Genomic DNA, 25,289 nt, shown 5'->3' with positions numbered 1-25,289 from the left:
AATAATGATAGTCAACACAGCTATTGGGGGATCAGCCTCTGAAGGGAAGTGCCAAGTAAGTGAATTCCTGGAACCTAGATGTAAGAGCCTGGCAATGGCTCTGTAAGCAAGTTAATGTCTTCACTAAGTTGGTCAGCATTAGAAAATGGACATCATATACACCACACTGATAGTTTCATAGAAGTAGATTATTGAGCAAACTGAAATAAGGAGGAACCAACTGTCACATCCCTATCACTCCCAGTTCCTATGGCGAAGGTGAAGTGGGAATTGAGAAAAGTCTTAATGCACATATCATCTGCCTCAATATCCTCAGCAATATCAGGTATAGTGCATTCTGTCTCAACTGATACAGAGAATCACTTTCACCATGGCACTGAAGGTATCTGTTCTGATCCTGTTTTGTTCTCTGTGATTGTATTTAATCTTATCCTGCAAGAGAAGTGGTAGAACAATGTGTTGGATATATTAGACATGGTAAAGTCACTGCTGAAGTGCAAGAGGCGATTAATTCTTGTGTCATTGGAAGATGTTCAGGAATGAGGAACTTCTGGATGTTAAGCTTGAGCCTTGATTGCTAATTTCTGTTGATGGGTGCTTGAGGATGGGATGCATTGAGCAGCATTAAAAAAAAATGATTTCCACTTTAAGACCCTCTTCAACTCCCATTCCACTGCCATCTGTTGCCTAGCCTGAAGTGGAAACTGCTGGTAATGTGATATTGGACATCTTGCTTTCCAACCAAACGCCTCTTTTCTATATTTTCCACTTTTAGACACTGCAGGAACTTCCACCCATCCAGCTACAGCAGAAGGAAGGGAGAGCATGAACAACAAAACACCTCTGATAAATGAGCTCTGTCAGTTGATCTGGCAGTTTGCAACTACGAGCTCAGCATCATGTGAAATTTGGAGAATTTGTGATATGCACTTGTGACCTGGGTATAGATGGCATGTAGTCAGGTCGAATGGAAAAGAAAGTTTGTGTGCCAACTCTCTGGCGGGTGAGGTCTGACACAACTTCTGTTACATGGGACAAAGTTAAGGACTTTGCAGAAGGAGCATACAAGTGAACGTTAAAGTGGATGTACACCAAGATGGAAGGCCTGTTAAACATCTTTGTGCCACTGTCAGTAAGCATGGTGTGAATGGGAGCTTGAAACCCACTCTTTGGCCAGACTTGTAGACACCCATGTAGTAGTAGCTGTGTCAGCTTCCAACACAGCACATTCAGAAAACATTCAATGTTTGGGTGTGGCAGCTGAGATTCAGACAAAGGCCAAGTGATCAATGTTTGTTGACATGCAAACTAAGATTGCAGGCCTTATTGTTGAAAACCTCAGTTCTCAGATAGGCATGAAGGTCTCCTGGCAGTTAACAAACTGTTCTCTATCAGATTACTAGGCTTGGTCAGGCACCAGCTCCAGAGAGTGATCTTCACATGGTTATCTAATCAAGAGGGCCCATCAGCTGCGTATAAGTGAGGTATCCCTTGTCTCTGAGAAGTCAGCTTTCGGTTCTTTGTGGTGACCTGAAGATGGTGGGGAGTGGAAAACATCAGACTGCCTCAGAGTAAAAGCATTTTGGCTGCAGTCAAGATGAGAGGCATTGACTGACATAATGTTTTGGGCATATTGCCATGCCAACTGCAAATTAAAGGAGTGGAATCACTGGCACTTTCTGTGTAGACCCACATTGACATGTGACAACCCTATGTGCGCAATCAGTGGTTTCCCACATCACTAGGAAATAGATTATACAATGGTAAAGACATGTGCATGCTCATCCTGCTTCTCTTTGGTTAGACAAAACAGTAGACTCTGTCTCTTGATATTCATGCCTTCATCACATTGTGGAGGCAGCAGTGCATGGTGTATTTGGATGTTCTACCTGACAGGGTCCAGTTACCAGTGGCCTTAGCAACCAATGGCATCACCACCCTCCTCCTGATATGAGGGTGGAGGTCCTACTAAAAGAGATGGTACAGGGCTGGAACTGCTGTCTTAGTGAATCTTAGGTACACCCCTGTATATAATGGAGATAGAAGCAGTGCTCTGTGAATATCTGTGATGGATATGGTTTTCTGAGAAGAGTCCTCCTCCTCATTCCTGTGTCCCCGTTCACCATTCTGAAGCCTCTGTTCCAGTATTGCCAGACCTGAGCAATTGCAATTACAGTCACTGTAGCTGTTGCATCCTTTGAGTGGACAAGTTATGAAATTGCTTGCCTTTGATGTGAGGATGCAGCACATTCCCTACCAAATCGAACAATTCACAACAACATCTCCTCCACAGCACTTCCAAAATCTTTTGCAGTAGTCGAAGTGCATCAAAGGTATCTTTCATGCCATTTGGATGATGACATTTTAAATGCTGCCCATTGAGAGAGAAATTTTCCCTTGCACAGGTAATTTATGTTCAGTCCTTATTAGTTTGTGATGCCATTCACTGAATGTACATTGCCTAAATTGGAGAAAACTTCTGCAAGTGAATTGCATACTTGTTAATGCCCTCAATCATCCAGAAGACACTGGGTGAACCACACCGAAGGTGCTTGGAACCATTTTGCCCTATTTCCGTTGCACTGGTACTACTAGTGATATGCAGTCAAGCATCATGAGTTGATGAAACTAAAATCAGCAATACTTTAGTTGCTAACCAATTATACCCATGATAATTTGCTTCCCTGAGCCCTCATATTTTTGTATTCCATTTAAGTAACAGCCTTAAAGTAAATTATGAATGAAGTTAACTGCCAATGCATACATTTGAGATGGGGTGCTGTGTCCTTGTTAATTGGCTGTGAAGCTGAATCCCAACTCTAAGGCATGTCAGATAACAAGGAGAGCTGCTATATACCCTGCCTGGAGCTTCAACCAGCTTTTTGTCTGCCTTTATAGCTAAGTTCCAAAGAAGTCATGCACGGCTGAACTGAAACAATTTCTGTCAGCACATCAACCATGGCTGATAGTTCTGCCTCAACATGGAAAATTAATGATGGTTCACCAGACAGGCCCAGTTTGAGAAATATTGCAAATCATGGATTATGAGATTGGAGATACATTAAGCCAGATCTGTATGGTTTTGTGTGTATGTGCTCACAATAACGTTTTAATATAACTAGTTAATACCCCTGTGGTTTGAGGCTGTATAATTCTAATTAGATCCATTTATCATTGCAATACTAAACATTGACTTGAACTACAGGGATCCTTGATAGACGACAAATGGAGAATGCATCACTAGGGAAAAAAATGTTCAATAAGTGAACAGTGATGTTGGATGCCATTGTCCCAAACACACAAGGTTTTGAGATTTGATTGGAAATGTGCAAGATTCATTGCCCATTAACATAATATTGCAGAACTATTTCTTGTAAATTGATCAGTACTTGAAATTTAGAAAATTTGCAAAGCAGTGTGTCTCATACCTGTTCCTCCAGCTTGATACATTAGTCACTAATGCATAGACTACTAGGATTCACTTTACTATCTTCAGGAAAGAAATCATTTTTTTGCTTTCAGGTTGTAAATTTAATTTTTTGAAAACTTAGCAATTTCAAATATTCAGTTTTTGGAAACTTAAGTTTTAACTCCTCGTTAAGCTGCTCCTTGAGAGTCTTTTAGCTGGAACCTTCATGCTTAACAGTTCTTTAAAACTTTAACATGTCTCTCATGTTGTACTTCAGTTATTCAGCTAAACGGAACCCAATGCTCTACTTGTGGCATTATTGCTTTGATGGGACAACTATTGGCAAGTGAGATGGGAACAATGTTAGATTTATTGAAGAACAGCAAAGAGCATACCTCTGACAATCTTTGTCAATATAGCACCCTGTATAGTCAATATACCACCTGACTGAAGAAACATCCATGGAGCTGACTGAAAACTCACCCTGTCAGACTTTGAGATATAACCATTGAGATGAAGTGTGCTCAGTGTATTTGCTGTGTGTGCTGCTGATGCATGCTGTAGGCGAGAGATTGATGTAGTGTGATGCTACGTCATTGCTGACAACCATGGCAAGCTGCCTGGCTTCATGCCTGTACCAATAGGCAAGGCAAGAAGTGAAGGATTGTGAGCCTGTAACTTCCCCATAAGGTGGCAGGATGCAAAAAGGCAAGGCAAGGCGTGACAGAGATGTAAGTAGGTGCAAAGTAACTGAGCACTAAGAGCAAGTGACATAACCCTAGGTACACCCCTGTCCAATCCATGGGATGGGCGACCTGGGTTCAATTCCACACTTGGCTGGCTTTTTATGTGGAATTTAAACATTCTTCCTATGATCACATGGGTTTCCTTCAGGTTGCTCCAGTTTCCTCCCATAGTCCAAAAATGTGAGGGTTAAGTGGTTTGGCCATGTTAAATTGGCCATAGTGCCCAGGGATGTGCAGGTTAGTGGATTAGACATGGGAAAGGCAAGGGTTACAGGGTTACGGAGTAGGTCTGGATTAGATGCCCTTCCAAAGATCAGTGTGGACTCAGTGGGCTGAATGGCCTGCTTCCACACTGTAGGGATTCTATGATTTAAGGGGAGCCTGTCTCTGGGTACAAAGTGGCCTTGAAATGATTGGCATTGGTACCCAACAAAGTGCAATATTTAAATGGAGAATTGCATTCTAACACATTCTATGTGGATCAGAGATGTGCCATGTGGATATGGTGAGGCTAAAGCATATCTGATGCCAACCTCTATTGAGTGAGGGCTGCAGGCAGTCACTGCCCACAGAGTGTACCCTGAGATATTAGGTAATGCTGCCCAAGATGGCAGTCTAGAGGAGCAAGTGGTGGGTTGGAGTTGTCAGGTATCGTTCCTGGCTTTCATGTCAGAATTTGGCACTGTCTAGTTTCGTTTTAGCGCATAAGAAAACAGGAAGTTGTTTAAGAGTGAAATGCAATTAGGTATTAATGAGATGTAAATGATTACAAATAGGTTTCTTGCTGCTCACTAGTGGGATTCTCGTCTCACCATTCAAACCTTGGGTGCAAAAAAAGACTTTTCTCTCTCGATGTCAAGCCTCTCATTATTCCAATTTTACCATATTTTCCCAACTGACTCATCATTGCTCACATAATTTTGGGCTCAGAATTCAATGCTATGCAATTTTGATTTGATTTGATTTATTATTGTCACATGTACCTACATACAGTGAAACCTTTTGTCTTGTGTGCTATACAGGCAGGCCACACTATACAAAGTGCGTTATGAAAACAGAACAAAGCAAAGAATACAATATTATAGCTACAGAGAAGAAGTACAGTGAGTGAGATCAACATTTAATTTAAAATTTGAGATTCATTCAGAAATCAAATAATAGTAGAGAAGAAGCTGTTCTTGAATCTATTTGTAAACAAACTCTTACTTTTTTTCAAGATGACCACTACAGAAGAGGCACTGCTTTTTAACAAGGAGGCTTATTGCATGATAGCATAATACATTGGATAAGTATAATTACCAGGCTGTTAGGGAGCTGGTACAAGTGTATCTGCTCCCTCTGAAAGCCAGGACAAACCTTCTTGTCTCCACCTATTTTGTGTGATATCATTAAATGGGTGGTACCAATTTAACATGAACATCAACCCGTCAGAACCGTTAATTAATACAGCAGGTTTCGCAAGTACTGACTAGTTGAATATAGTCAGTACTTTACCTGTAGTGGGCAGTCAAAATGCCAAGATATATGATTTGATCCACCAGTCATTGGATGTATGGCATAAATGCCTGGCATCGCACAAATGCTGAAATTCATTTACCACATGACTTAATTGTGTAGAGTGCAGGATGCCTTGTGTTGCTACTGTGTAATAGCAACATGAAATGGCTATTTTCACCTGTTGCTACAATTTTGGGGTACCTTACTTTCCCAAGGTAGACCAAAACATTTTTCTGGAATGAAAGTGGAAACCTAAGGCCAACTCATGAATTTGCAAGCAATGACCTGATTGGGATATACAATTAAAATGTTTAAAGTCTTTGGAAACTGACTTCTTACAGATAATAGCTCAAAACCTTTGGTCTATTTTGGTTTTAAGACTGTTTCCAGATTCAAAAGAACAATTTGCTTATTAATTTCCCAGTACTCATATTAGCCTATTGCTGTGCAATTTAATTTCAGAAAAGGAGCACAGAAAAACATCTTGTTGGTGATCTGAGTAGAGTTTGATTTACACAGAACAGGGCCTTCTTATTTTCTGAACTCGGATGTTGTATGCTCCATCTGCGTCTCATATGATTACAGATATAATGATGTGTAACATGATAACAAACAGATTCACTGGGAATAGGTGAATATGTTAGCATATATCAAGCCTAGCATTTAATTTTTTTCTTTGCTTTTTATTTGAACTACTGTTTTAAATGTTGCTCAAATGCAAAAAGATATCTATTAATAGAACTAGCCGTGTATTCTATCATGTGTGATTATGTTTAACCCATCCCCAGTCCACCCCATACAGATTATTAGTCTGTTTTTCTGTTTTAATATAAGATTTTCTCTTGTGTTATCACACACAGTATTCCCTCTGAACCTGCTGATGAGAAAGGAACTTGCTGTGCCGAGAATGAATCAAGCTGTGAGCCTTGGGATACATGTAATATGTGCACATTAAGTCAGTAAACCTTAGCTTGATTAAAACAGAAAGTGTATTCACAGAGAAAGGGGCTAAATCTGTTTGTGGGCCGGTGGGAGTCAAGGTTATAGATGAGGACAACACGTTGAAAATATTATGTGGAAAGCTGAAATTCACAACAGAGAGATCAGAGAAAAAGAATTGGGCGCAACACATTCAGATTTCTCATTTCATATTTCATTGTTATTGACTTATTTATTAATTTCTTCTTTATGGCTTGATCATATCTATGGTGTTGTGACTATAAAAGTGTTGTGTAAAAATTCATCTTTCGATTTCAGTCACTCGCTTACTGCATGACAATATATCACTGCTTGAAGCACAGTGATTCAATTTTTATCAGTGGGCTCCAAATTGAATGTGCTCGTTGTGTAAATGGAGTATTAGGGGCCTGTTTGTGAAATCACTAAAAGGCCAGCAGGCATATACTTAGGCACATATCACAGTATGCAAACTGATCCAAACAAGAAAAGGCAAAGGCTTATTTTTATATCAGCTTTATAGATTTAATTCAAGAGTAAATCCATTGATCTTGTTTCCCTCTTGACAGCTGTTACCTGACCTGCTGAATATATTGGTCTCGACACTAGGAGAGTTGATATAACTTCAAATAGTACCAAGGAATCGTTTACGTCCACCTGAGGTCAGCCAGGACCTTAGTTTAACATGTGAACATAAGGATGATACATCCTAAAGTATAGCACCCCAGCCTTTACCCAACATGTCCAAGTTTATAAAGCAGGATTTGAACCGACAAGCATTTGGACTCAGGCAAGAGTGCTGCTACTAAACCACAGCAATGTCTGAATAATTGTTGTGTTATACTTTGGTACAGAAGTAGCAAGTTCAAATTCTGCTGCAGCACTTATTTCCAAAGAAAAATGATACATATTTGAAAATGTTTGTAGCACATTGGAGAAAGAAGAGACAAATGGAACTAGATGGATTATGTTTTCTAAGAGTCTGCTGGGGTATTGCAGGCGGTTTCCTTCCATTGTTGCCTGATCCTATAATCTAGAGCTAGATTCACATGCTCTATACCAATGTGAAGGATCTGTACAAACACAATTAGTGGTAATCCCTGCACTGGCATTCTTCAGATTTGCACCTTTGTTTACAGAGGAGTAATTCATGGCCTGGGATAAATAGTTACCAATCATTTTGATGTTGCAGGATTGTGAAATAGAAACAAAAGTAATACATAGAATATACAATAACAAAAGTACGTAGACACAGGTGAAATGATATTTTATATCTGGTAAATTAATATGCTTACTAAACTAAAGTAATAATATACTTTTGGCAATAATGCTATTGGTGTTTACTGAATTATTAAGTGAAATCCTACCAGAAGTGGATGGTTACTATTAGAATTTCAAAAAAGAAACTAAATTCAGTTCTGAAAATGAGCATTATTTTCTTTTCCGTGTTCAAGTATTCACTTCATACAATTCTAATTTGATTTCTAACATTAATTGTAGAAATGAATTTCTGCTCTGAAGCCATAATTGAACTATTGAACAAAGTAACATGTGTGACCGGCGATTTTAAGGAGTTAAAACACCTGAAAGGAGATTATAGGTCAAGTTTAGAATTCCTGTCTTCCTGCAACTGATATTTACAACCTTTAAGTAATGGTCATCCATGGGTATGGTAGTGAAGATGCTTCATAGTTAATATTTTTTACAGATTTGAGTTTGATAGATTGTGAAGATTACTGGACTGTTTTTTAAAAACACCAATGGGAACAGTCATTGGAAGTTTTTTTTTAACTGCACTTAGTGGAAACTATACAGTTCCAGGTAAATGCTGGTTTTGGAGCTTGAACTTACTTGTGGCTGTTCTATTTGAAAGGCATTTGTAGGTTCAGAGTGTGTGTTTAGGATTTTCAGCTGAGGAAAGCATGTTACAGAACAACATTGAGTTTGTATCTTGCATTTTTTTCTGGTAGGTTCAGTGCTCTTCTAAATGATGATCAAAGGAATTTCTCAATATTGCATTTCCTGAGCAAGCTGTGTCTGTCATGACCCTAGGGTCAACTGTGTTTAGTGCCTTGATTATACATGATAGAACACCAAATTGACAAAGTTTGGTACATACTACATATTACCTTTTTTTTGCCTTCAAGAATAACCACCATTGGCCGGGGAAGTTTCTATTTTCTCTTTCAAACTAATGTAAAGCCTACTATTTGGAAAAGGAAATAAGGGTAAAAGCAGGGAATTATAGACGGGTTAGCTTGATATCAGTAGTAGAGAAAATGCTAAAGCCTAATATAAAAGATTTAATAGCAGACTACTTAGAAAACAGTGACAGGATCAGACAGAGTCAGCATGGGTTTATGAAAGGTAAATGATGCTTGACAAGTCTACTGGGAATTTTCAAGGATGTAACTTGCACAGGTTGCGTGCTGTGGGCTAGTGGTGTGGCAGTCAGAGGATATAGTTCACTTGGAATTTCATAAGACTTTTGATAAGGTCCCAAAAAACAGATTAGCATGGGAACAGGGATAGTGTGCTAACATGGATAGAAAACTGGTTGGCAGATAGGAAACAAAGAGTCGGAGTAAATAGGCCCTTTTTCCAAATGGCAGACAATGAATACTGCGGTATCTCAGGGATCAGTGTTTTGACCCTAAACATTTACAGTATATATTAATGATTTAGATGATAAAACTAAATGTAATATTTCCAAGATGGCAGATGACATGAAGTTGGGTGGGAGGGTAAGCTGTGTGGAGGATGCAGAGACATTTCAATGTGATTTGGACAAGCTGAATGAGTGGGAAAATGCATGGCAGATGAAGTACAATGTGGATAAATGTGAGGTTATCCACTTTGGTAGCAAAAATAGGAAAGGCAGTTTATTGTCTGAATGTTAATAGTTTGTGATAAGAGGAGGTGCAACAAGACCTGGATGTCCTTCTACACCAGTTGTGAAAAGTAAGCATGTGATCGCAGCAGGTGATGAAGAAAGCAAATGGTATTTTGAACTTCATAGTAAGAGAATTTAAATAAAAAAGCAAGGATGTCTTACAGGAATTGTATGGAGCTTTGGTGAGGCTTTTCTTGGAGTTTTGTGTCCAGTTTTGGTCTCCATATCTGTGGAACAATATTCTGGCCATGGAGGGATCACAATGAAGATTTACCTGACAATTTCCAGGGATGGCAGGATTGATGTATGAAGATTAATTGGATTAGTTGAGGCTATATTCACAAGAGTTTCGAAGAATGTCAGGCATCTCATAGAAACTATAAAAGTCTAATAAGCCTAGGCAGGGTAAACACAGGAATGATGTTTCTAACGACAGGTGAGTTGGAGTGGCACGGTGGCTCAGTGATTAGCACTGCAGCCTCACAGCACCAGGGACCCGGGTTTGATTCCAGCCTCGGGCAACTGCCTGTGCGCAGTTTGCATGTTCTCACTGTGTCTACGGGGTTTGCTCCGGTTTCCTCCCATAGTCCAAAGATGTGCAGGTTAGGTGGATCGGCCATGCTAAATTGCCCGTAGTGTTCAGGGGTGTGTGGGTTATGGGGGATGGGTCTGGGTGGGATGCTGCAAGGGGCGGTGTGGACTTGTTGGGCTGAAGGGTCTGTTTCCACACCGTAGGGAATCTAATCGAAAAGCACCGCTCTCTCTCATTCTCATTCAAAAGACATTTGAGTTCAGACCCAGGGGTTGCAATCTATGGATGTGGAGTAGGTTGTTTAGAACTAAGATGAGGAACAGTTCATCACATAGAGAGTGGAGATCCAATGGAATTTGCTGCCTTTGTACTGTAAATGAAGAGGTCTGTGCAAAAAGTGTAATAATTTCCTTATCAAAGAAACCTGGTTGATGGATTTTTTCATTTGAAACCTACCACAGAGAAACCATGTAATTGACTAACTTGGCAGTTTTATATAATATTTTCGTATCATGTAGTGAGTCATGGAGTAATGGAACTGAAGAGACTGTGCATTTTCCATCTATATCATGACAAAAAATTGCAGTACCCAATGTATTTTGAATGTGCTAACCCTTTGCTGGAGAAGTGCCATACTAATAACACTGACCTGCTTTAACAGCTTTAATACTAATGAAAAAATTTCCATCAAAGACAAATGTATGATGCTGCTGTAATATTGCTAATTATAAACTATAACATTGCGGACTCTTCAGCCTGCCCGGAATGGAAGATGAATCACTTCAGTCACTTCTCCCAGCAGGGCAGGATAAAAGGGGAAGCTTGTGCCCATATTCACTGAACCTAACTGTTGAGTTGGAGCTACAGATTCCATTGTTTCTGGAGACAAAAGACCTGGAACCAATTTGAGGCAATTTCAGTTCTGATGAAGAGTCACTGGATTCAAAATATTAACTCTGTTTTCTCCCCATAGGCACTGCTAGATCTGCTGATTTTCTCCAGCGTTGTCTGGTTTGATTTCAGATCTCTAGCTTCTGTAGATCTTTCTTTTATTTGAGTGAGTTCCCTCCCTAATGACATTGTGGGTCTGCCTGCAGCACTTTTATTTCAGTTTAAGAAAGCATCTCACCATTACTTTCTGAAGGGCATTTAGGAATGAATAATAAATATTGGCCCATGCAGAGATGCCCACATTCCATGACTGATTAAAAATAGGTTAGCTTGCATCAAGTCTCTGGCTGAGCTTGGGCAATGTACCCTAGATCTTGTAAAGCCCTTCCTGAATCTAACTTTCAGCTCCCTCAATTGTAACAGAAAGTAAAATCATCCAAATTCACAGAAACTTTCTGCTGCAAAACTTTAAAGATGTTTTGAAATAAAAGCAATGTAAGATGTTGTATTACACTGCCAAACTTCATTTCACTCAATTAATTTCACACCAAGTAGCCGACTTAATATCTTTCTTAGTATTCCTATGAGCAAGTAAAATTGGAGATTTGTTCAATGAATTTTCCACTTGTCTTTCTATCTCACTCTTACTCTCCCTGTCTTCTTACATACTCTTACCACCTGACAAACATCCACTTCCTCATTTTGTTCCCTGCAGTAATACGATTTCAATATGTTTTCTTCCTGTGATCAGAAGTGCCTGTTAGATCAGTTGTTTTACTAGCCCTCCTAAATGCCTTGTATGGACCACTGAATTTTTTTACCAGTGGTCTATCTTGTAGTGGTACTAATTCCAATATTTTGTACCCTGCTTGAAATGATCTGGCTGTAGCATGTTTGTTTTCAATTCTTTCATTTTTGATTGTGTTTTTTTAATACTTCTGCTTTACATAGAGTTGTACAGCACAGAAACAGACCCTTCATTCTAACCAGCCCATGCTGAACATACTCCCAAACTAAAATAGTCCCACCTGCCTGCTTCTGGCCTATATCCCTCCAAACCTTTCCTATTTGTGTACTTATCCAAATGTCTTTTAAACATTATAATTGTACTGACATCCACTACTTCCTCAGGAAGTTCATTCAACACATGAGCCACCTTTTGTGTAAACAATTTGCCCCTCATGTCTTTTCTAAATCTCACTCCTCTCACATTTAAAATATCACCCTAGTCTTGAAAGCTCCGATCTTGTGGAAAAGAAAACTACCTTTAACTCTATCAATACCCCTCATTATTTTATAAACTTCCATCGTGTCACCTCTCAACCTCCTACATTCCAGTGAAAAAGAAGCCCCAGCTGATCTAGCCTTTCTTTATAACTCAAACCTTCCATACCTGGCAACATCCTGGTGAATCTCTCCTGAAGCCTCTTTCTGAATAATATCCATCCTATAACTGGGCAACCAGAACTGGACACGATATTCCAGAAGGGACCTCGTCAATATCTTGTACAACCTCAAAATAATTTCCCAACTCCTATATTCAAAGTACTGAACAATTAAAGAAAATGTGCCAAACACATTTTCAACCACTCCATCTAGATGTGACTTGAACTTCAAAGATTTATGTACCTGCACCCCAGGTCCCTGTGTTCCACAACAATATCCAAGACTCTACCATTAATTGTACAAACACTACCCTTGTGTCTCTCCAGAAATATGACACATAATTCAATACATCTTTTCGGCTTAAGTCATTTCCCTTCAACAATTTTAATGGACACCTTATCACATGGCCATAGATTAGTTTGAATGGGCTGAGCTCATTGAGTTCATTTGGAAAATTTCTGGTAGCAAATAATAAGAAATCTTCTCCTTCATTCCAATCCTCTGGGTATTTATGACAATACTATTAATTATTACTTTGAGAGTCTGATTGTATCTTTCAAAATCTTCTGGTATTTCTGGACGATCAGTGGTAGAGTTCAATAAATTTATACCCAGATTGCTGATTATGTCTTGAAAAACTTTAGACATAAATTTAGAAACCTGATCAGATTATATTTCAATTGGTCGTCTATAATAAATAAGACAAAAGTTAACTTTTCCACTAATATCTTAGCTTAAATTGTCCTTAAAGGAAGAGCCTCTGGAAATTGAATTGTCATGGCCATAATTGCAAGGATATTTTGATGCCCTGCTTTTGTTTCTGGTAATGGTCTGACGCAATCTACTACCACTTGACTGAAGAGTACTTCAAAAATTGGTTTGGATGCTAAAAGTGCCAGTTTAATTACATGTTAAGGTTTACCTGTTGCTTGGAATGTATGACACATTTTGCAGAATTGCACTTTGCCCTTATGAAGGCTTAGCCAAGTAAAAAGTCTGTTTACAATGCTCGAGTTTTCTGTAGTCTTACATGTCTTGCCATAGGAATTTTTTGTGTTGCTTGCAATATCTCCTTACAATATTTGTGCATCTCCAATATGACTGTCCATTCCTCAGAAGCAGGTCTTTGTGAATGTTTCTGCTCCCTTATCAAAACTCCATTCTTAAAATAACAGCACACCCAAGCTCCTACAGCCTCAGTTTTAGTGTGAGCTTGCAGAGTTAATTTATTTAACACTGGCATTTGTGAGCTTCCGAAAGAAGAACGTTGACAGGCCGACGAGGGGAGAGGCCATTCTAGACTTGGTGCTAGGAAACGAGCCGGGGCAGGTATCAGATCTTGTGGTGGGAGAGCATTTTGGTGATAGTGACCATAACTGCCTCACATTCTACATAGCTATGGAGAAGGAGAGGATTAGGCAGAATGGGAGGATATTTAATTGGGGAAGAGGAAACTATGATGCGATTAGACATGAGTTAGGAAGCATGGACTGGGAGCAGTTGTTCCATGGTAAGGGAACTATAGACATGTGGAGACGGTTTAAGGAACAGTTGTTGGGAGTGATGAGTAAATATGTCCCTCTGAGACAGGCAAGAAGGGGTAAGATTAAGGAACCTTGGATGACGAGAGCGGTGGAGCTTCTAGTGAAAAGGAAGAAGGTAGCTTACATAAGGTGGAGGAAGCTAGGGTCAAGTTCAGCTAGAGAGGATTACATGCAGGCAAGGAAGGAGCTCAAAAATGGTCTGAGGAGAGCCAGGAGGGGGCACGAGAAAGGCTTGGCAGAAGGAATCCGGGAAAACACAAAGGCATTTTACACTTACGTGAGGAATAAGAGAATGGTCAAAGAAAGAGTAGGGCCGATCAGGGATAGCATAGGGAACTTGTGTGTGGAGCCTGAGGAGGTAGGGGAAGCCCTAAATGAGTTTTTTGCTTCTGTCTTTACGAAAGAAACCAACTTTGTAGTGAATGAAACCTTTGAAGAGCAGGTGTGCATGCTGGAATGGATAGAGATAGACGAAGCTGATGTGCTGAAAATTTTGTCAAACATTAAGATTGACAAGTCGCCAGGCCCGGATCAGATTTGTCCTCGGCTGCTTTGGGAAGCGAGAAATGCAATTGCTTCGCCACTTGCGAAGATCTTTGCATCCTCGCTCTCCACTGGAGTCGTACCTGAGGACTGGAGAGAGGCAAATGTAATTCCTCTCTTCAAGAAAGGAAATAGGGAAATCCCCGGCAATTATAGACCGGTAAGTCTCACGTCTGCCGTCTGCAAGGTGTTAGAAAGGATTCTGAGGGATAAGATTTATGACCATCTGGAAGAGCATGGCTTGATCAAATACAGTCAACACGGCTTTGTGAGGGGTAGGTCATGCCTTACAAACCTTATCGAGTTTTTTGAGGATGTGACTAGAAAAGTTGATGAGGGTCGAGCTGTGGATGTGGTGTATATGGACTTCAGTAAGGCATTTGATAAGGTTCCCCATGGTAGGCTCATTCAGAAGGTCAGGAGGAATGGGATACAGGGGAACTTAGCTGCTTGGATACAGAATTGGCTGGCCAACAGAAGACAGCGAGTGGTAGTAGAAGGAAAATATTCTGCCTGGAAGTCAGTGGTGAGTGGAGTTCCACAGGGCTCTGTCCTTGGGCCTCTACTGTTTGTAATTTTTATTAATGACTTGGACGAGGGAATTGAAGGATGGGTCAGCAAGTTTGCAGACGACACAAAGGTCGGAGGTGTCGTTGACAGTGTAGAGGGCTGTTGTAGGCTGCAGCGGGACATTGACAGGATGCAGAGATGGGCTGAGAGGTGGCAGATGGAGTTCAACCTGGATAAATGCGAGGTGATGCATTTTGGAAGGTCGAATTTGAAAGCTGAGTACAGGATTAAGGATAGGATTCTTGGCAGCGTGGAGGAACAGAGGGATCTTGGTGTGCAGATACATAGATCCCTTAAAATGGCCACCCAAGTGGACAGGGTTGTTAAGAAAGCATATGGTGTTTTGGCTTTCATTAACAGGGGGATTGAGTTTAAGAGTCGTGAGATCTTGTTGCAGCTCTATAAAACTTTGGTTAGACCGCACTTGGAATACTGCGTCCAGTTCTGGGCGCCCTATTATAGGAAAGATGTGGATGCTTTGGAGAGGGTTCAGAGGAGGTTTACCAGGATGCTGCCTGGACTGGAGGGCTTATCTTATGAAGAGAGGTTGACTGAGCTCGGTCTCTTTTCATTGGAGAAAAGGAGGAGGAGAGGGGACCTAATTGAGGTATACAAGATAATGAGAGGCATAGATAGAGTTGATAGCCAGAGACTATTTCCCAGGGCAGAAATGGCTAGCACGAGGGGTCATAGTTTTAAGCTGGTTGGTGGAAAGTATAGAGGGGATGTCAGAGGCAGGTTCTTTATGCAGAGAGTTGTGAGAGCATGGAATGCGTTGCCAGCAGCAGTTGTGGAAGCAAGGTCATTGGGGTCATTTAAGAGACTGCTGGACATGTATATGCTCACAGAAATTTGAGGGTGCATACATGAGGATCAATGGTCGGCACAACATTGTGGGCTGAAGGGCCTGTTCTGTGCTGTACTGTTCTATGTTCTATGTTCTATGTAAGAAGCCAAATTCTTCCTTTGAGTTCTAGCATCCTTTAAACAAAGTTTCAACTGTTCTTGTGCTATGACCCTAAGATCAGGAAATGGATTTTGTTTAGCTGTTGCCCTGCTGACTATGCACAATGAATAATACCTGGGACCTGTTCCTGTCATAATCCTGTCTCTTTAACATCATTCAGACTTTCTGTGATTTGGGTAAAAGTATAACAGCCAAATAATTAACCATGAGTAAGTCAACTCTATTTCCAGATAATTCCTTAACAACCCCTATAACCACTGCTCCAGATAATAAGCCACAATCCAGGTGCATATTGAACTGTGGGTCTGGGATATACACTTTACCTACCCTGTTTTTTGACACTTTGGCTTTTCATTGCACTTTCAGAGGGAAAACTAAACCCTTCTCCTGTAAAACAGTCTGAGCAACTTCTCTGTCCTCAGAGGTTTCGTAACATCATTGGATGGTAAAAGTTATTTTCTCTCTTGATGAAAATCCTTAATATCTCTCACCAACAATTCTCACCTAACCAGCACTTATCCCTCTGGTTTCCTGATTGCATTTAAAGGTGGGAGTTGATCCATGATATTTTCAGTTCTCTAATCAGAATCACTCTAATGAACCCCAACAAGTCCCACAGGCTTCCCTCTCAATTCCAGCATTCTGAAATAAAAGTGTCTCACTTTATTACAGTGGAAACACTTTGGCTTTCAATCTTCCTTTGCACTCTTAACACTTACCTTTCTGATCTGAGGACAGAATTTCCCGCTGTCCTTTCTTTATTCCAGTTGTTTGCTTTCCTTTCATTCTCCCATCCTCGATCCTTCTTGTGGTAATGTGGATGAAAGAAAAAAATTTAGTTTTACAGATTAATTCATAATTATCAGCCAAAACTGCCACCTGTTTAACAGTTACAGCTATTTAGTTTTCGAAACAGGTTCGTCTTATAAAAGAGTGTGAGGTTTTAAATTCTTCCAGTAGAATGATATCTCTGAGGATGTCATACATAGTTTTAACTTCTAATGTTATTATTCACTGGTTAAAATGTTTGCTCAACATTTTCAAATTTGACGTAGGTTTGTCAAGGCTGTTTCCTTAAATTATGAAAATATTGCCTTGTGCTTCAGAAACTAACACTCCCATGCCTGCAGTATTTTTTTTCCAAATCATGTTATAATCCCTAGAACTCCCTCAGACAGGGAATATAAATTTCAAGTGCTCCACCTGTCAATTCACTTTGCATGGACAATATCAGTTTTCCTTTGGTCAATTTATTTAATTATTTTTGTTTTCAAATAAAGTACACCTTTGTATCCTTTTGTTTTAATCAAATATTAGTAGGACCTGTATTATTTTAAACATTCCTTTATGAATGCCAGGTTTTGACTAGGATTCTTCTCATTACAGCCCGCATCTGCATCTGGCATCAATATTCTAATCTTATATTTATGTTCTATCTCACCTTCTCTTTCCCCTTCTAATACTAGTTTTCTTGTTTTCATTTCCATTTCCATTCTTTTCAAGCCTGCCTCACTTTGCTGCTTATAAGCTCTCATTCTTTTATATGTCTCTAGCTGCTTTAAACGTAACACAATATGAACAGATTCTGACGTCTCGTTACTTGGAATATCTGTTCCCTTTCGTATCTCAATTAAGACAAAATGCTGTGCTCATCTTTCAATTATTCTGCCTTCTTTGCTCTGGCAGGCAATTTCACTTTTAGTTTAGTTGCCAAATCAATCAACCTGGCTTTTGAGATTTCTTGCAAGTTCATCAGGGGCAGCTCTTAAGGAGCTTAAGCAGCTTCTGGAGATTTTTTTTGTAGTGCATGGCCTATTGTTTAGCCAACCTTTATTACTAACTCTAAGTCCACATACGATCTTACATTATCTTTGTTCAAAATCATGGATAAGCCAAACTTTGTCACAATTCACTGGGGGTAATATACTGGAAATTAAATCCTACTATTTTCAGAATAATCGCAAATATGAAAACTTTTAAGCAAATTATCCAAAGTCCCCAGAATACTGGACTGCTGAACACAGGTTGATAGAAATCATTCATCATGTTTTTGTACTTAACACACAAAAAGCTATATTGTTTTTAACCAATGGCAAAAAAGCCACAAAATACCAACGTATATTACTCTATAATTTAAATTCAGCCCCTTTTTTAATGAGTTCCATATACATACAAAACAGGCACACAATGAGACAAGACTGAAATAGTACGAGAAGAAAAACAGAAAAAAGTTAGTGAAGCACAGTTCTGGCACCAGTCTGGCTTACAGCATCAATGAACAGCTTCATTCAGTTCCTTTATTGTTCTTTTCATCTCTTTGATGAGGGCATGTCGTTATGGACAATCAGATTCTTAATCTTTCATTCAGTGGTTGAAGATGTGCTCTTTCAGTATCTCTGAAAATGTTTCCCTTTTTTTCCTTTCAACAAAGAACTTGCACAGATTCTGAGGAAGTGTATCTCATGTTTGCAATATTCTTCCAATTCAACATTCATAGAAGAGAGAGAAAGAGAGATATTTTCTCATTCACGGATTGAATGTTTGTGCTAAATTGGAAGAACACAAAGCTGTAGCCACTTGTCCAGAAACCATTGAAGAAGTTATTGTTATACTGAACATAGCTGAACACACATCAACAGCTGGTCCTGTTTCAAAAGCCAATCAAAAGTTTCTCATTGGGTAGAAGTGCTCCTGGACACAATCCCACTGAAACAAGGTATGTATCCTCTCCCCTACTGCTTCGATAAGGGAACCTTGTAGATGTAAAATACAATGAGTCCCATCAACTACTTTATCAAAACAAAACTGCACATTCCACAATCCTTGATTTGAAACAGTATATGTTCACATTTTTATGACCACAATCCAAAAGCTAAAAGTGGTAATCACAACTAACTCCTATGATGGTGGGGATTTAAGAAAGAGGCGAAGATGGCTTAGTTACTCAACTCTTCCGGCTGAAGGCAGTTGTAAATCTATCAAAACTGTTCTTTTCATGGAAGTACCAGACTCTCCCATCATTGACAATCACAATACTCATTAAGCCTTCCCCTCCCATTAGTTGTGAATTATCCGCCACCATTTTTGAATTGCGTGGCAGGCGTGTTGAGGTTAGATCTAATCTATTGATGGTGGGTTTCTTTAACCTGTCCATAGAGTGCTTATTCTGTTGTTGATCATTTGAATAGCCGGTATCATATTGTAGCAGTAACAGGTTAATACTTCATTTTTAAATATAGTGCAGGTTGTGATTGTCTCTTCTAGCTTCTCATTGAACCAGGCTCACCCCATGGCTTGGAGTGGGCAAACTGGACCATGAGATTATAATGTGTGATTAAAAACAATTTTACTTCTGCTGACGATCCAGGGCAGCTCATGGATGCCCGGATTTACACTGCTTGGCCATGTTCTGGATTCTATCAGAACATAAGAAATTGGAGCAGGAGTAGGCCATCTGGCCCCTTGAGCCTATTCTGTCATTCAATAAGATCTTGGCTGACTATTTTTGTAGACTCAGCTCCACTTTTTCACTCACCATAGCCTTTAATTCCTTTACTGTTCAAAAATCTACCTTTCTTTGCCTTAAAAACTTTCAGCCAGGTAACCTCAACTGCTTCCCTGGGTAAGGAATTCCACAGATTCAGAACTCATTGGGTGAAGAAGGCCCTCCTCACCTCAGTTTTAAATCTGACCCCCCTTATGTTGAGGCTATGCCCCCATTTCCAGTTTCACACACCTGTGAAAACAAATTCCCTGCTTCTAACTTATCTATTGCCTTTTTATGGTACAATAAGATCCCCCCTCATTCTTCTAAAATCCAATGAATGGAGTCCTAGTCTACGCAATCTCTCCTCATGAACCAACCCTCTCAACTCTGGAATCCATCTAGTGAGCCCCCTCTGTACCCCCTCCAATGCCAATGTATTCTTTTTCAAGTAAGGAGACCAAAACTGTACACAGTACTCAGTACCATCCAAATTGACATAGGAATTTGTCTCTCTGATGATTACCTGGTGGCCATGCCTGTTAATACTGTCATGAATGGAAAACAGCTGCAACAGGTAGATTAGTGAAGGCAAAGTCATGTTAGTTCTCTCCCAGTTTGGTTATCCTTTTTGTTGGAGTTCTTCAGTGTATTTGATCAGAGTCGTTATAGCTTGCCAATTTCACTAAAGAAGGTTTTCTACGGAAAACAGATTTAATGATTGGCAAATTCAGAATTACTGCAAAGTAGCCTCTTCAGTAATGTCTGAGCAATCTAACCTTCTAAATTAAATATCTACCTGATCCACAACTGTTCTCCAATTCATTTGCAAGGAAAGCCGTAAGAAGGGGGCATGTGTTGGGATTCCTACTTCACCTGTCTGTCCAGCTATCTCAACCTGTTTTCTTCCAACCACATATTCAACAGGCTGGTAGTTCGACGCTGTGTTTTATGTAGAATTTATTTCTCATGTAAAGTCAGTGTCCGAAAATAGCATACCTCTTTAACTCTCTACAGGTGCCATTTTTTTTTTGCCATTGAATATTTCAAACTTCCTCTATTTTTCAGCAGTGGGCACAACACCTTGGCGAGATTGTTATTGATCTTGAAAGGAGTGCAGAGAAAATTCACAAAGGCTTGAATTTTGCAGAGAGACTGCAAAGGCTTGATTTCCTGACAATTGAAAGGTTAAAGTATAACTTCATCAACGTTTTCAAAATGTTAAGGGAGGGGATGGATTCAAGAAAGGGAAAATTTCCAGTTTCCCGACCAGGAACAAAGCTTAAGCAAGCATTTCATGAATTAATTTAAAAATTACTTCCAACCAGAAAGCAGCAAAGTTTGCGGCCCACTTCTGCAAATGACAGTTCATGGTAATTAAATTATAAGTCTAAGATCAATTATGATGGATTCTCTCTTAGCTTTGACAGGTGAGTGTTCAACAAAAAAGAGAAAAGATCAGTTTAGAGACTAAATTGCTGTCATCTCACATGTGATATTAAACAAAGCCATGATTTGATGTCAATGATGGATGGATGGATAGATGGAGACATTGGATTTCTACAATATTTGCTTATCTTGAAGGCATTCGCTTCATTGCCCCAAATATTGGAATTGCATGATGGCATACTTCTCGATTTGAGTCCGAGTAAACTTTTTCTCCTCTTATGTTGGTTGCAGCTTGCAAGCTCTGAAGATTAGTTCTGAAGATCAGTCATTTGGCCTTAAACGCTTAAAAACACTTTGATGGCCACCCCCAGAGCTTATATAAGTGAAAGTGAAGTAGTGTGTATATTGGAGATCTGAAATTAAAAAAAAACTGAACATGCAGGAAATGCTTAACATATCTGCAGCATCTGTGGAGAGAGGAACAAAGTTAAAGTTTTAAGTTTGGACTGTTCTCAGAGGCATATTCTCATGCTTACCTGGTGACAAAAACATTTCCATCGGTACCTGGGAATCATCCATGCAAACCGGCAGACTGATCCACCAAAGCTCAGCTCTGATGTAGCCGATCTTTTATTAGGAGCACATTCAACTCAGGAGAAATCAATATTTAAAAGCAAGAGCTGCTTTTGATTGATGGTTTTCAAAAATTGGTCAAACTCTGCCTCACAGCACTCTATGGGCCATTGGAAACCTGACATAACCAACCATTCAATAAATATGTTCCCACAAGAAATACATTACACAGATTTGGAGCCATTGTGTCTAAATGTAACCTTTTTCTTGTAGATGAAAATTTGTTTCATTCAATTGAAACTGATTTGATAAAGTTAGGATCTCCTTCAATGTAATATTCATTACATTGATACTGTAGGTAAAAATAAAATGTAACAATCTTTGGCCTGGGTGTGATTTTGTTTTTTTTTTCAGATGTGTGTCATAGTGTAATAGAGTAGTGATTGTCTCTTCTTGCTTCTCATTGAACCAGATTCACCCCATGGCTTGGAGTGGGCAAACTGAACCATGAGGTTATAATTTCTGATTGAAAACAATTCTACTTCTGCTGGCGATCCAGGGCAGCTCATGGATGCCCTGATTTACACTGCATGGTCATGTTCTGGATTCTATCAGAATGTAAGAAATGGGAGCAGGAGTAGGCCATCTGACCCCTTGAGCCTAGTTTGTCATTCAATAAAATCTTGGCTGACCTTTTTTGAAGACTCAGCTCCACTTATTCACTCACCATAACCTTTAATTCTATTACTTTTTAAAAATCTAACAATCTTTGCCTTAAAAACATTCAGCCAGGTAACGTCATTGCTTCACTGGGCAGGGAATTCCACAGATTCAGAACTCATTGGGTGAAGATAGCCCTCCTCATGTCAGTCCAAAATCTGATCCCCCTGAAACAAGGAAGTAAAGTGGACAAGAAAGCAGCAGCTGACATCATGATATTAAACATTGCTGAGCTCTCAAGAAAGGGCAGGGTACTGACATGTGTAATTGCATTTGTAAGTGCATGCTAATATACATTTAAAAAAAGAGAGAGCAGGTTGCTAAGATTTGGTAAATGTATTAATGTTGCAATAAACTATTTGAAGAGTTGGAAGATTTGACTAATTTCTGTAGAGATAGGAGAGTTGGCTGTGTGGTCTGGGTGTGAGTTCACTTATCTACTCTGATGAGCATATTCTCATAGAAAAAAATAGTCTGCAAAGTGTGCAGAACTCTGCAAGAATCTTGGTTTTGGGAATTTTGATTTGTATATGCTGTTGCAAATAGATTTCACAGTGAAGATGGGCTGCTTTTTACCTCCTTTATGTCTTGGCAGTGGATCATCCAAATTTCAAGCCTATGGAGAAGGGATGTAAATAAACTACTGCTTGGTAGACTCTGAACTTTGTTCTGAGACAAACTCCATTCTCTTTCTAAAGCCTGTGTGTGGATCTGCCAAACTGAGCTTGTTTTTGCTGTGTTATTGGAAAGGATACATCTAAGATGGAGGCTGGTGAACCTGGACTGGACTGGGACTCTGGCAGCATCGTCCATGAGTTGGCTATTGGTGAGATGTGCACGGGCCCCAGCATCGGCTGTTACATCAGTGGAGGTGACGATGGTGAGGTGGACGTTGCTGTGAAAGAGGGCGCCTAGAAGTGGTGAAGCAGTGGTGGAAGAGTTATAGACCCTCTTTAGGCTACTTAATTTTATTATTCATTAAATATTCAAAATGACATTGGAATCAAGGGAACAGTGGAAGATTTTCACTGTATTTTGTTGTATTTTTCATTATAAATTAGACATAATAATAAAAATCATTCATTCAGATTCTTTACTGAATAGACATGTGTGTTATTGATATTGACTCTGGAATCTTGGAGAATGTTGCAGTTTTAGAGCAAATAAGCTTTCTGGCTATCTCAGACTCATTGTCAGGCCAAAAGATTTTGAGTCTAGAGCAAAGTGATCAATAAACAACTGAATCTTCTCCAGAGTCTGTGCTGTAACAGCACAGTCATCCCCTTTTTATAGCCCTTAATTTGAAATGAATACACTTCAGATCATCAGTCCCACTGTGTTCTTTAACCTGGTACTCCTGTTCTTCCAATTAGACTTTCTTGACATAATCACTGTCTTCTCTTCAATCACTGGCTCCTGCTTGGTTTTCCATCCCCCGCCACACTAGCTTAAACCCATCTCAGTCACACTACCAAACCTCCCTGAAGAATATTGATGCTCCTCCAGTTCAGGTGCTACCAATACTTCTTTTACATGTCCCTTCTGCCTTGGAAGAAATTCCAATGATCCAGATATCTGAAGGCCTCTGTCCTATACCAGATCCTTAGCTACATATTATATTGCATTATCTTCCTAATTCTGGCCTCACTAATGCATGGCACAGAGAGTATTCTCAAGATTACAACCCTAGAGGTCCTGTTTTCAATTTTCTACCTATGTCCTTAATTCACTTTGCCTTATCTTTCGTGCAAATATTACCACAGTCTCTAACTGCTCACCCTTCTTGGTCGAGATATCCTTAACTTTGGCATCAGCAAGGCAATACACCATCCTGGAGACTTACTTGTTGCCACAGTAACACCTATCTGTGTCCCTGGCCATAAGTCCCCTCTCAATACAGCTCATCTACGCTTCAAGGCTCCCTGATGTCTAACAGAGCCAATTATGGTGCTACTAATCTGGTTGCTACTGTTGCTTTTTCCTCAGAGGCCATCTCCCTCCAACAGTAGCCAAAACCATACGCCTGTTTGAGGCAGAAATAGCCACACAGGAGTCCTGTACTGCCTGCCTGCCCCTCCTGATGGTCACACATCTACCTGGCTGAACCTCTTGTGCGACCACATCTCTGAAACTGCTATCTATAAAACTTTTTGCCTCCTGTATGCTCCTCAGTGAGTCCAATTGATACTACAGCATGGTCTGAGAGGAGCTGCAGGTGGACACACTTCCTACAGACAGCTATCAGGGACATATAACTTTGTCCTGATCGCCCACATCTCACAGGAGGAGCATACCACTGCACTACCTGGTGCTACTGTCCCTTTAATAACTACTGGATGAGAAGAAAAGATAGTACCTTCCCTTGCCACCACTAAATCCTGCTCGCCTCCCTCAATGAAGTCCGATGCTCATCAAAGCCAACACTTTGACCTCAGCAGCAGCATTTTGAAGTCACTGCTGATTCTCTGCTGTTTGAAGCCACAACCACCTTTAAACAGTCCCTCCCCCACCCCCGTTGCTCTCTCTCCCTCTCTCTCTCACTCTGGTTCAAGAAGGGAGGGAGGCAGGTACTACAGTAATGTAATATTTGGGGCTTTACTGTTTTTTAACACAGGGCCTTGTTCCTATGATATCACTAATCACGTACTAGCCATACAAACATGCTCAACTTGAAGAATGTAAATCGAGAAAAAAATCTCTAAATAGCTGGATGAACCTTCTTCTCTGATAAATGCTATAAGAAATTTAGCTTTGGGAAGTTTCTCAAGATGAGAAATTTACCAAGTGGAAAACTGATCCTTATGACGTATAAGAACATGTAAACACCAGAAAGAAACAGCAAGTCTCATTATTGGACTTCCTCAGACATAGAACTGCTCCTCATACTAAATTGCCTCGGGTTGAATGTGCATGCATTTAATCAATCAACCTGAACAACCTTGGGCTTCGTGTTATGAATCAGATTAAATTTGACTGTTCACAAATAGCCTTAAAATTCTGGTCAGTTGGATTCCTAATTAATTTTGGTGCTTCACCTACCCATCAAATATTTCAATATTAATAAATGTCAACTTGGAGTTGTTTCCTGATGTCAAAGTCAGAGTCCTGGTGATTTTATTCATCAGATTATGCTGAACAGCTCAGCTTTAATGTTCCTCCTGTTAAAACATGTAACAATAATGATCAAC

Source organism: Stegostoma tigrinum, chromosome 21, assembly GCF_030684315.1.
Source record: "Stegostoma tigrinum isolate sSteTig4 chromosome 21, sSteTig4.hap1, whole genome shotgun sequence".
Classification (NCBI taxonomy): domain Eukaryota; kingdom Metazoa; phylum Chordata; class Chondrichthyes; order Orectolobiformes; family Stegostomatidae; genus Stegostoma; species Stegostoma tigrinum.
The sequence above is the reverse complement of the archived record's forward strand: the minus strand, read 5'-3'. Positions refer to the sequence as shown.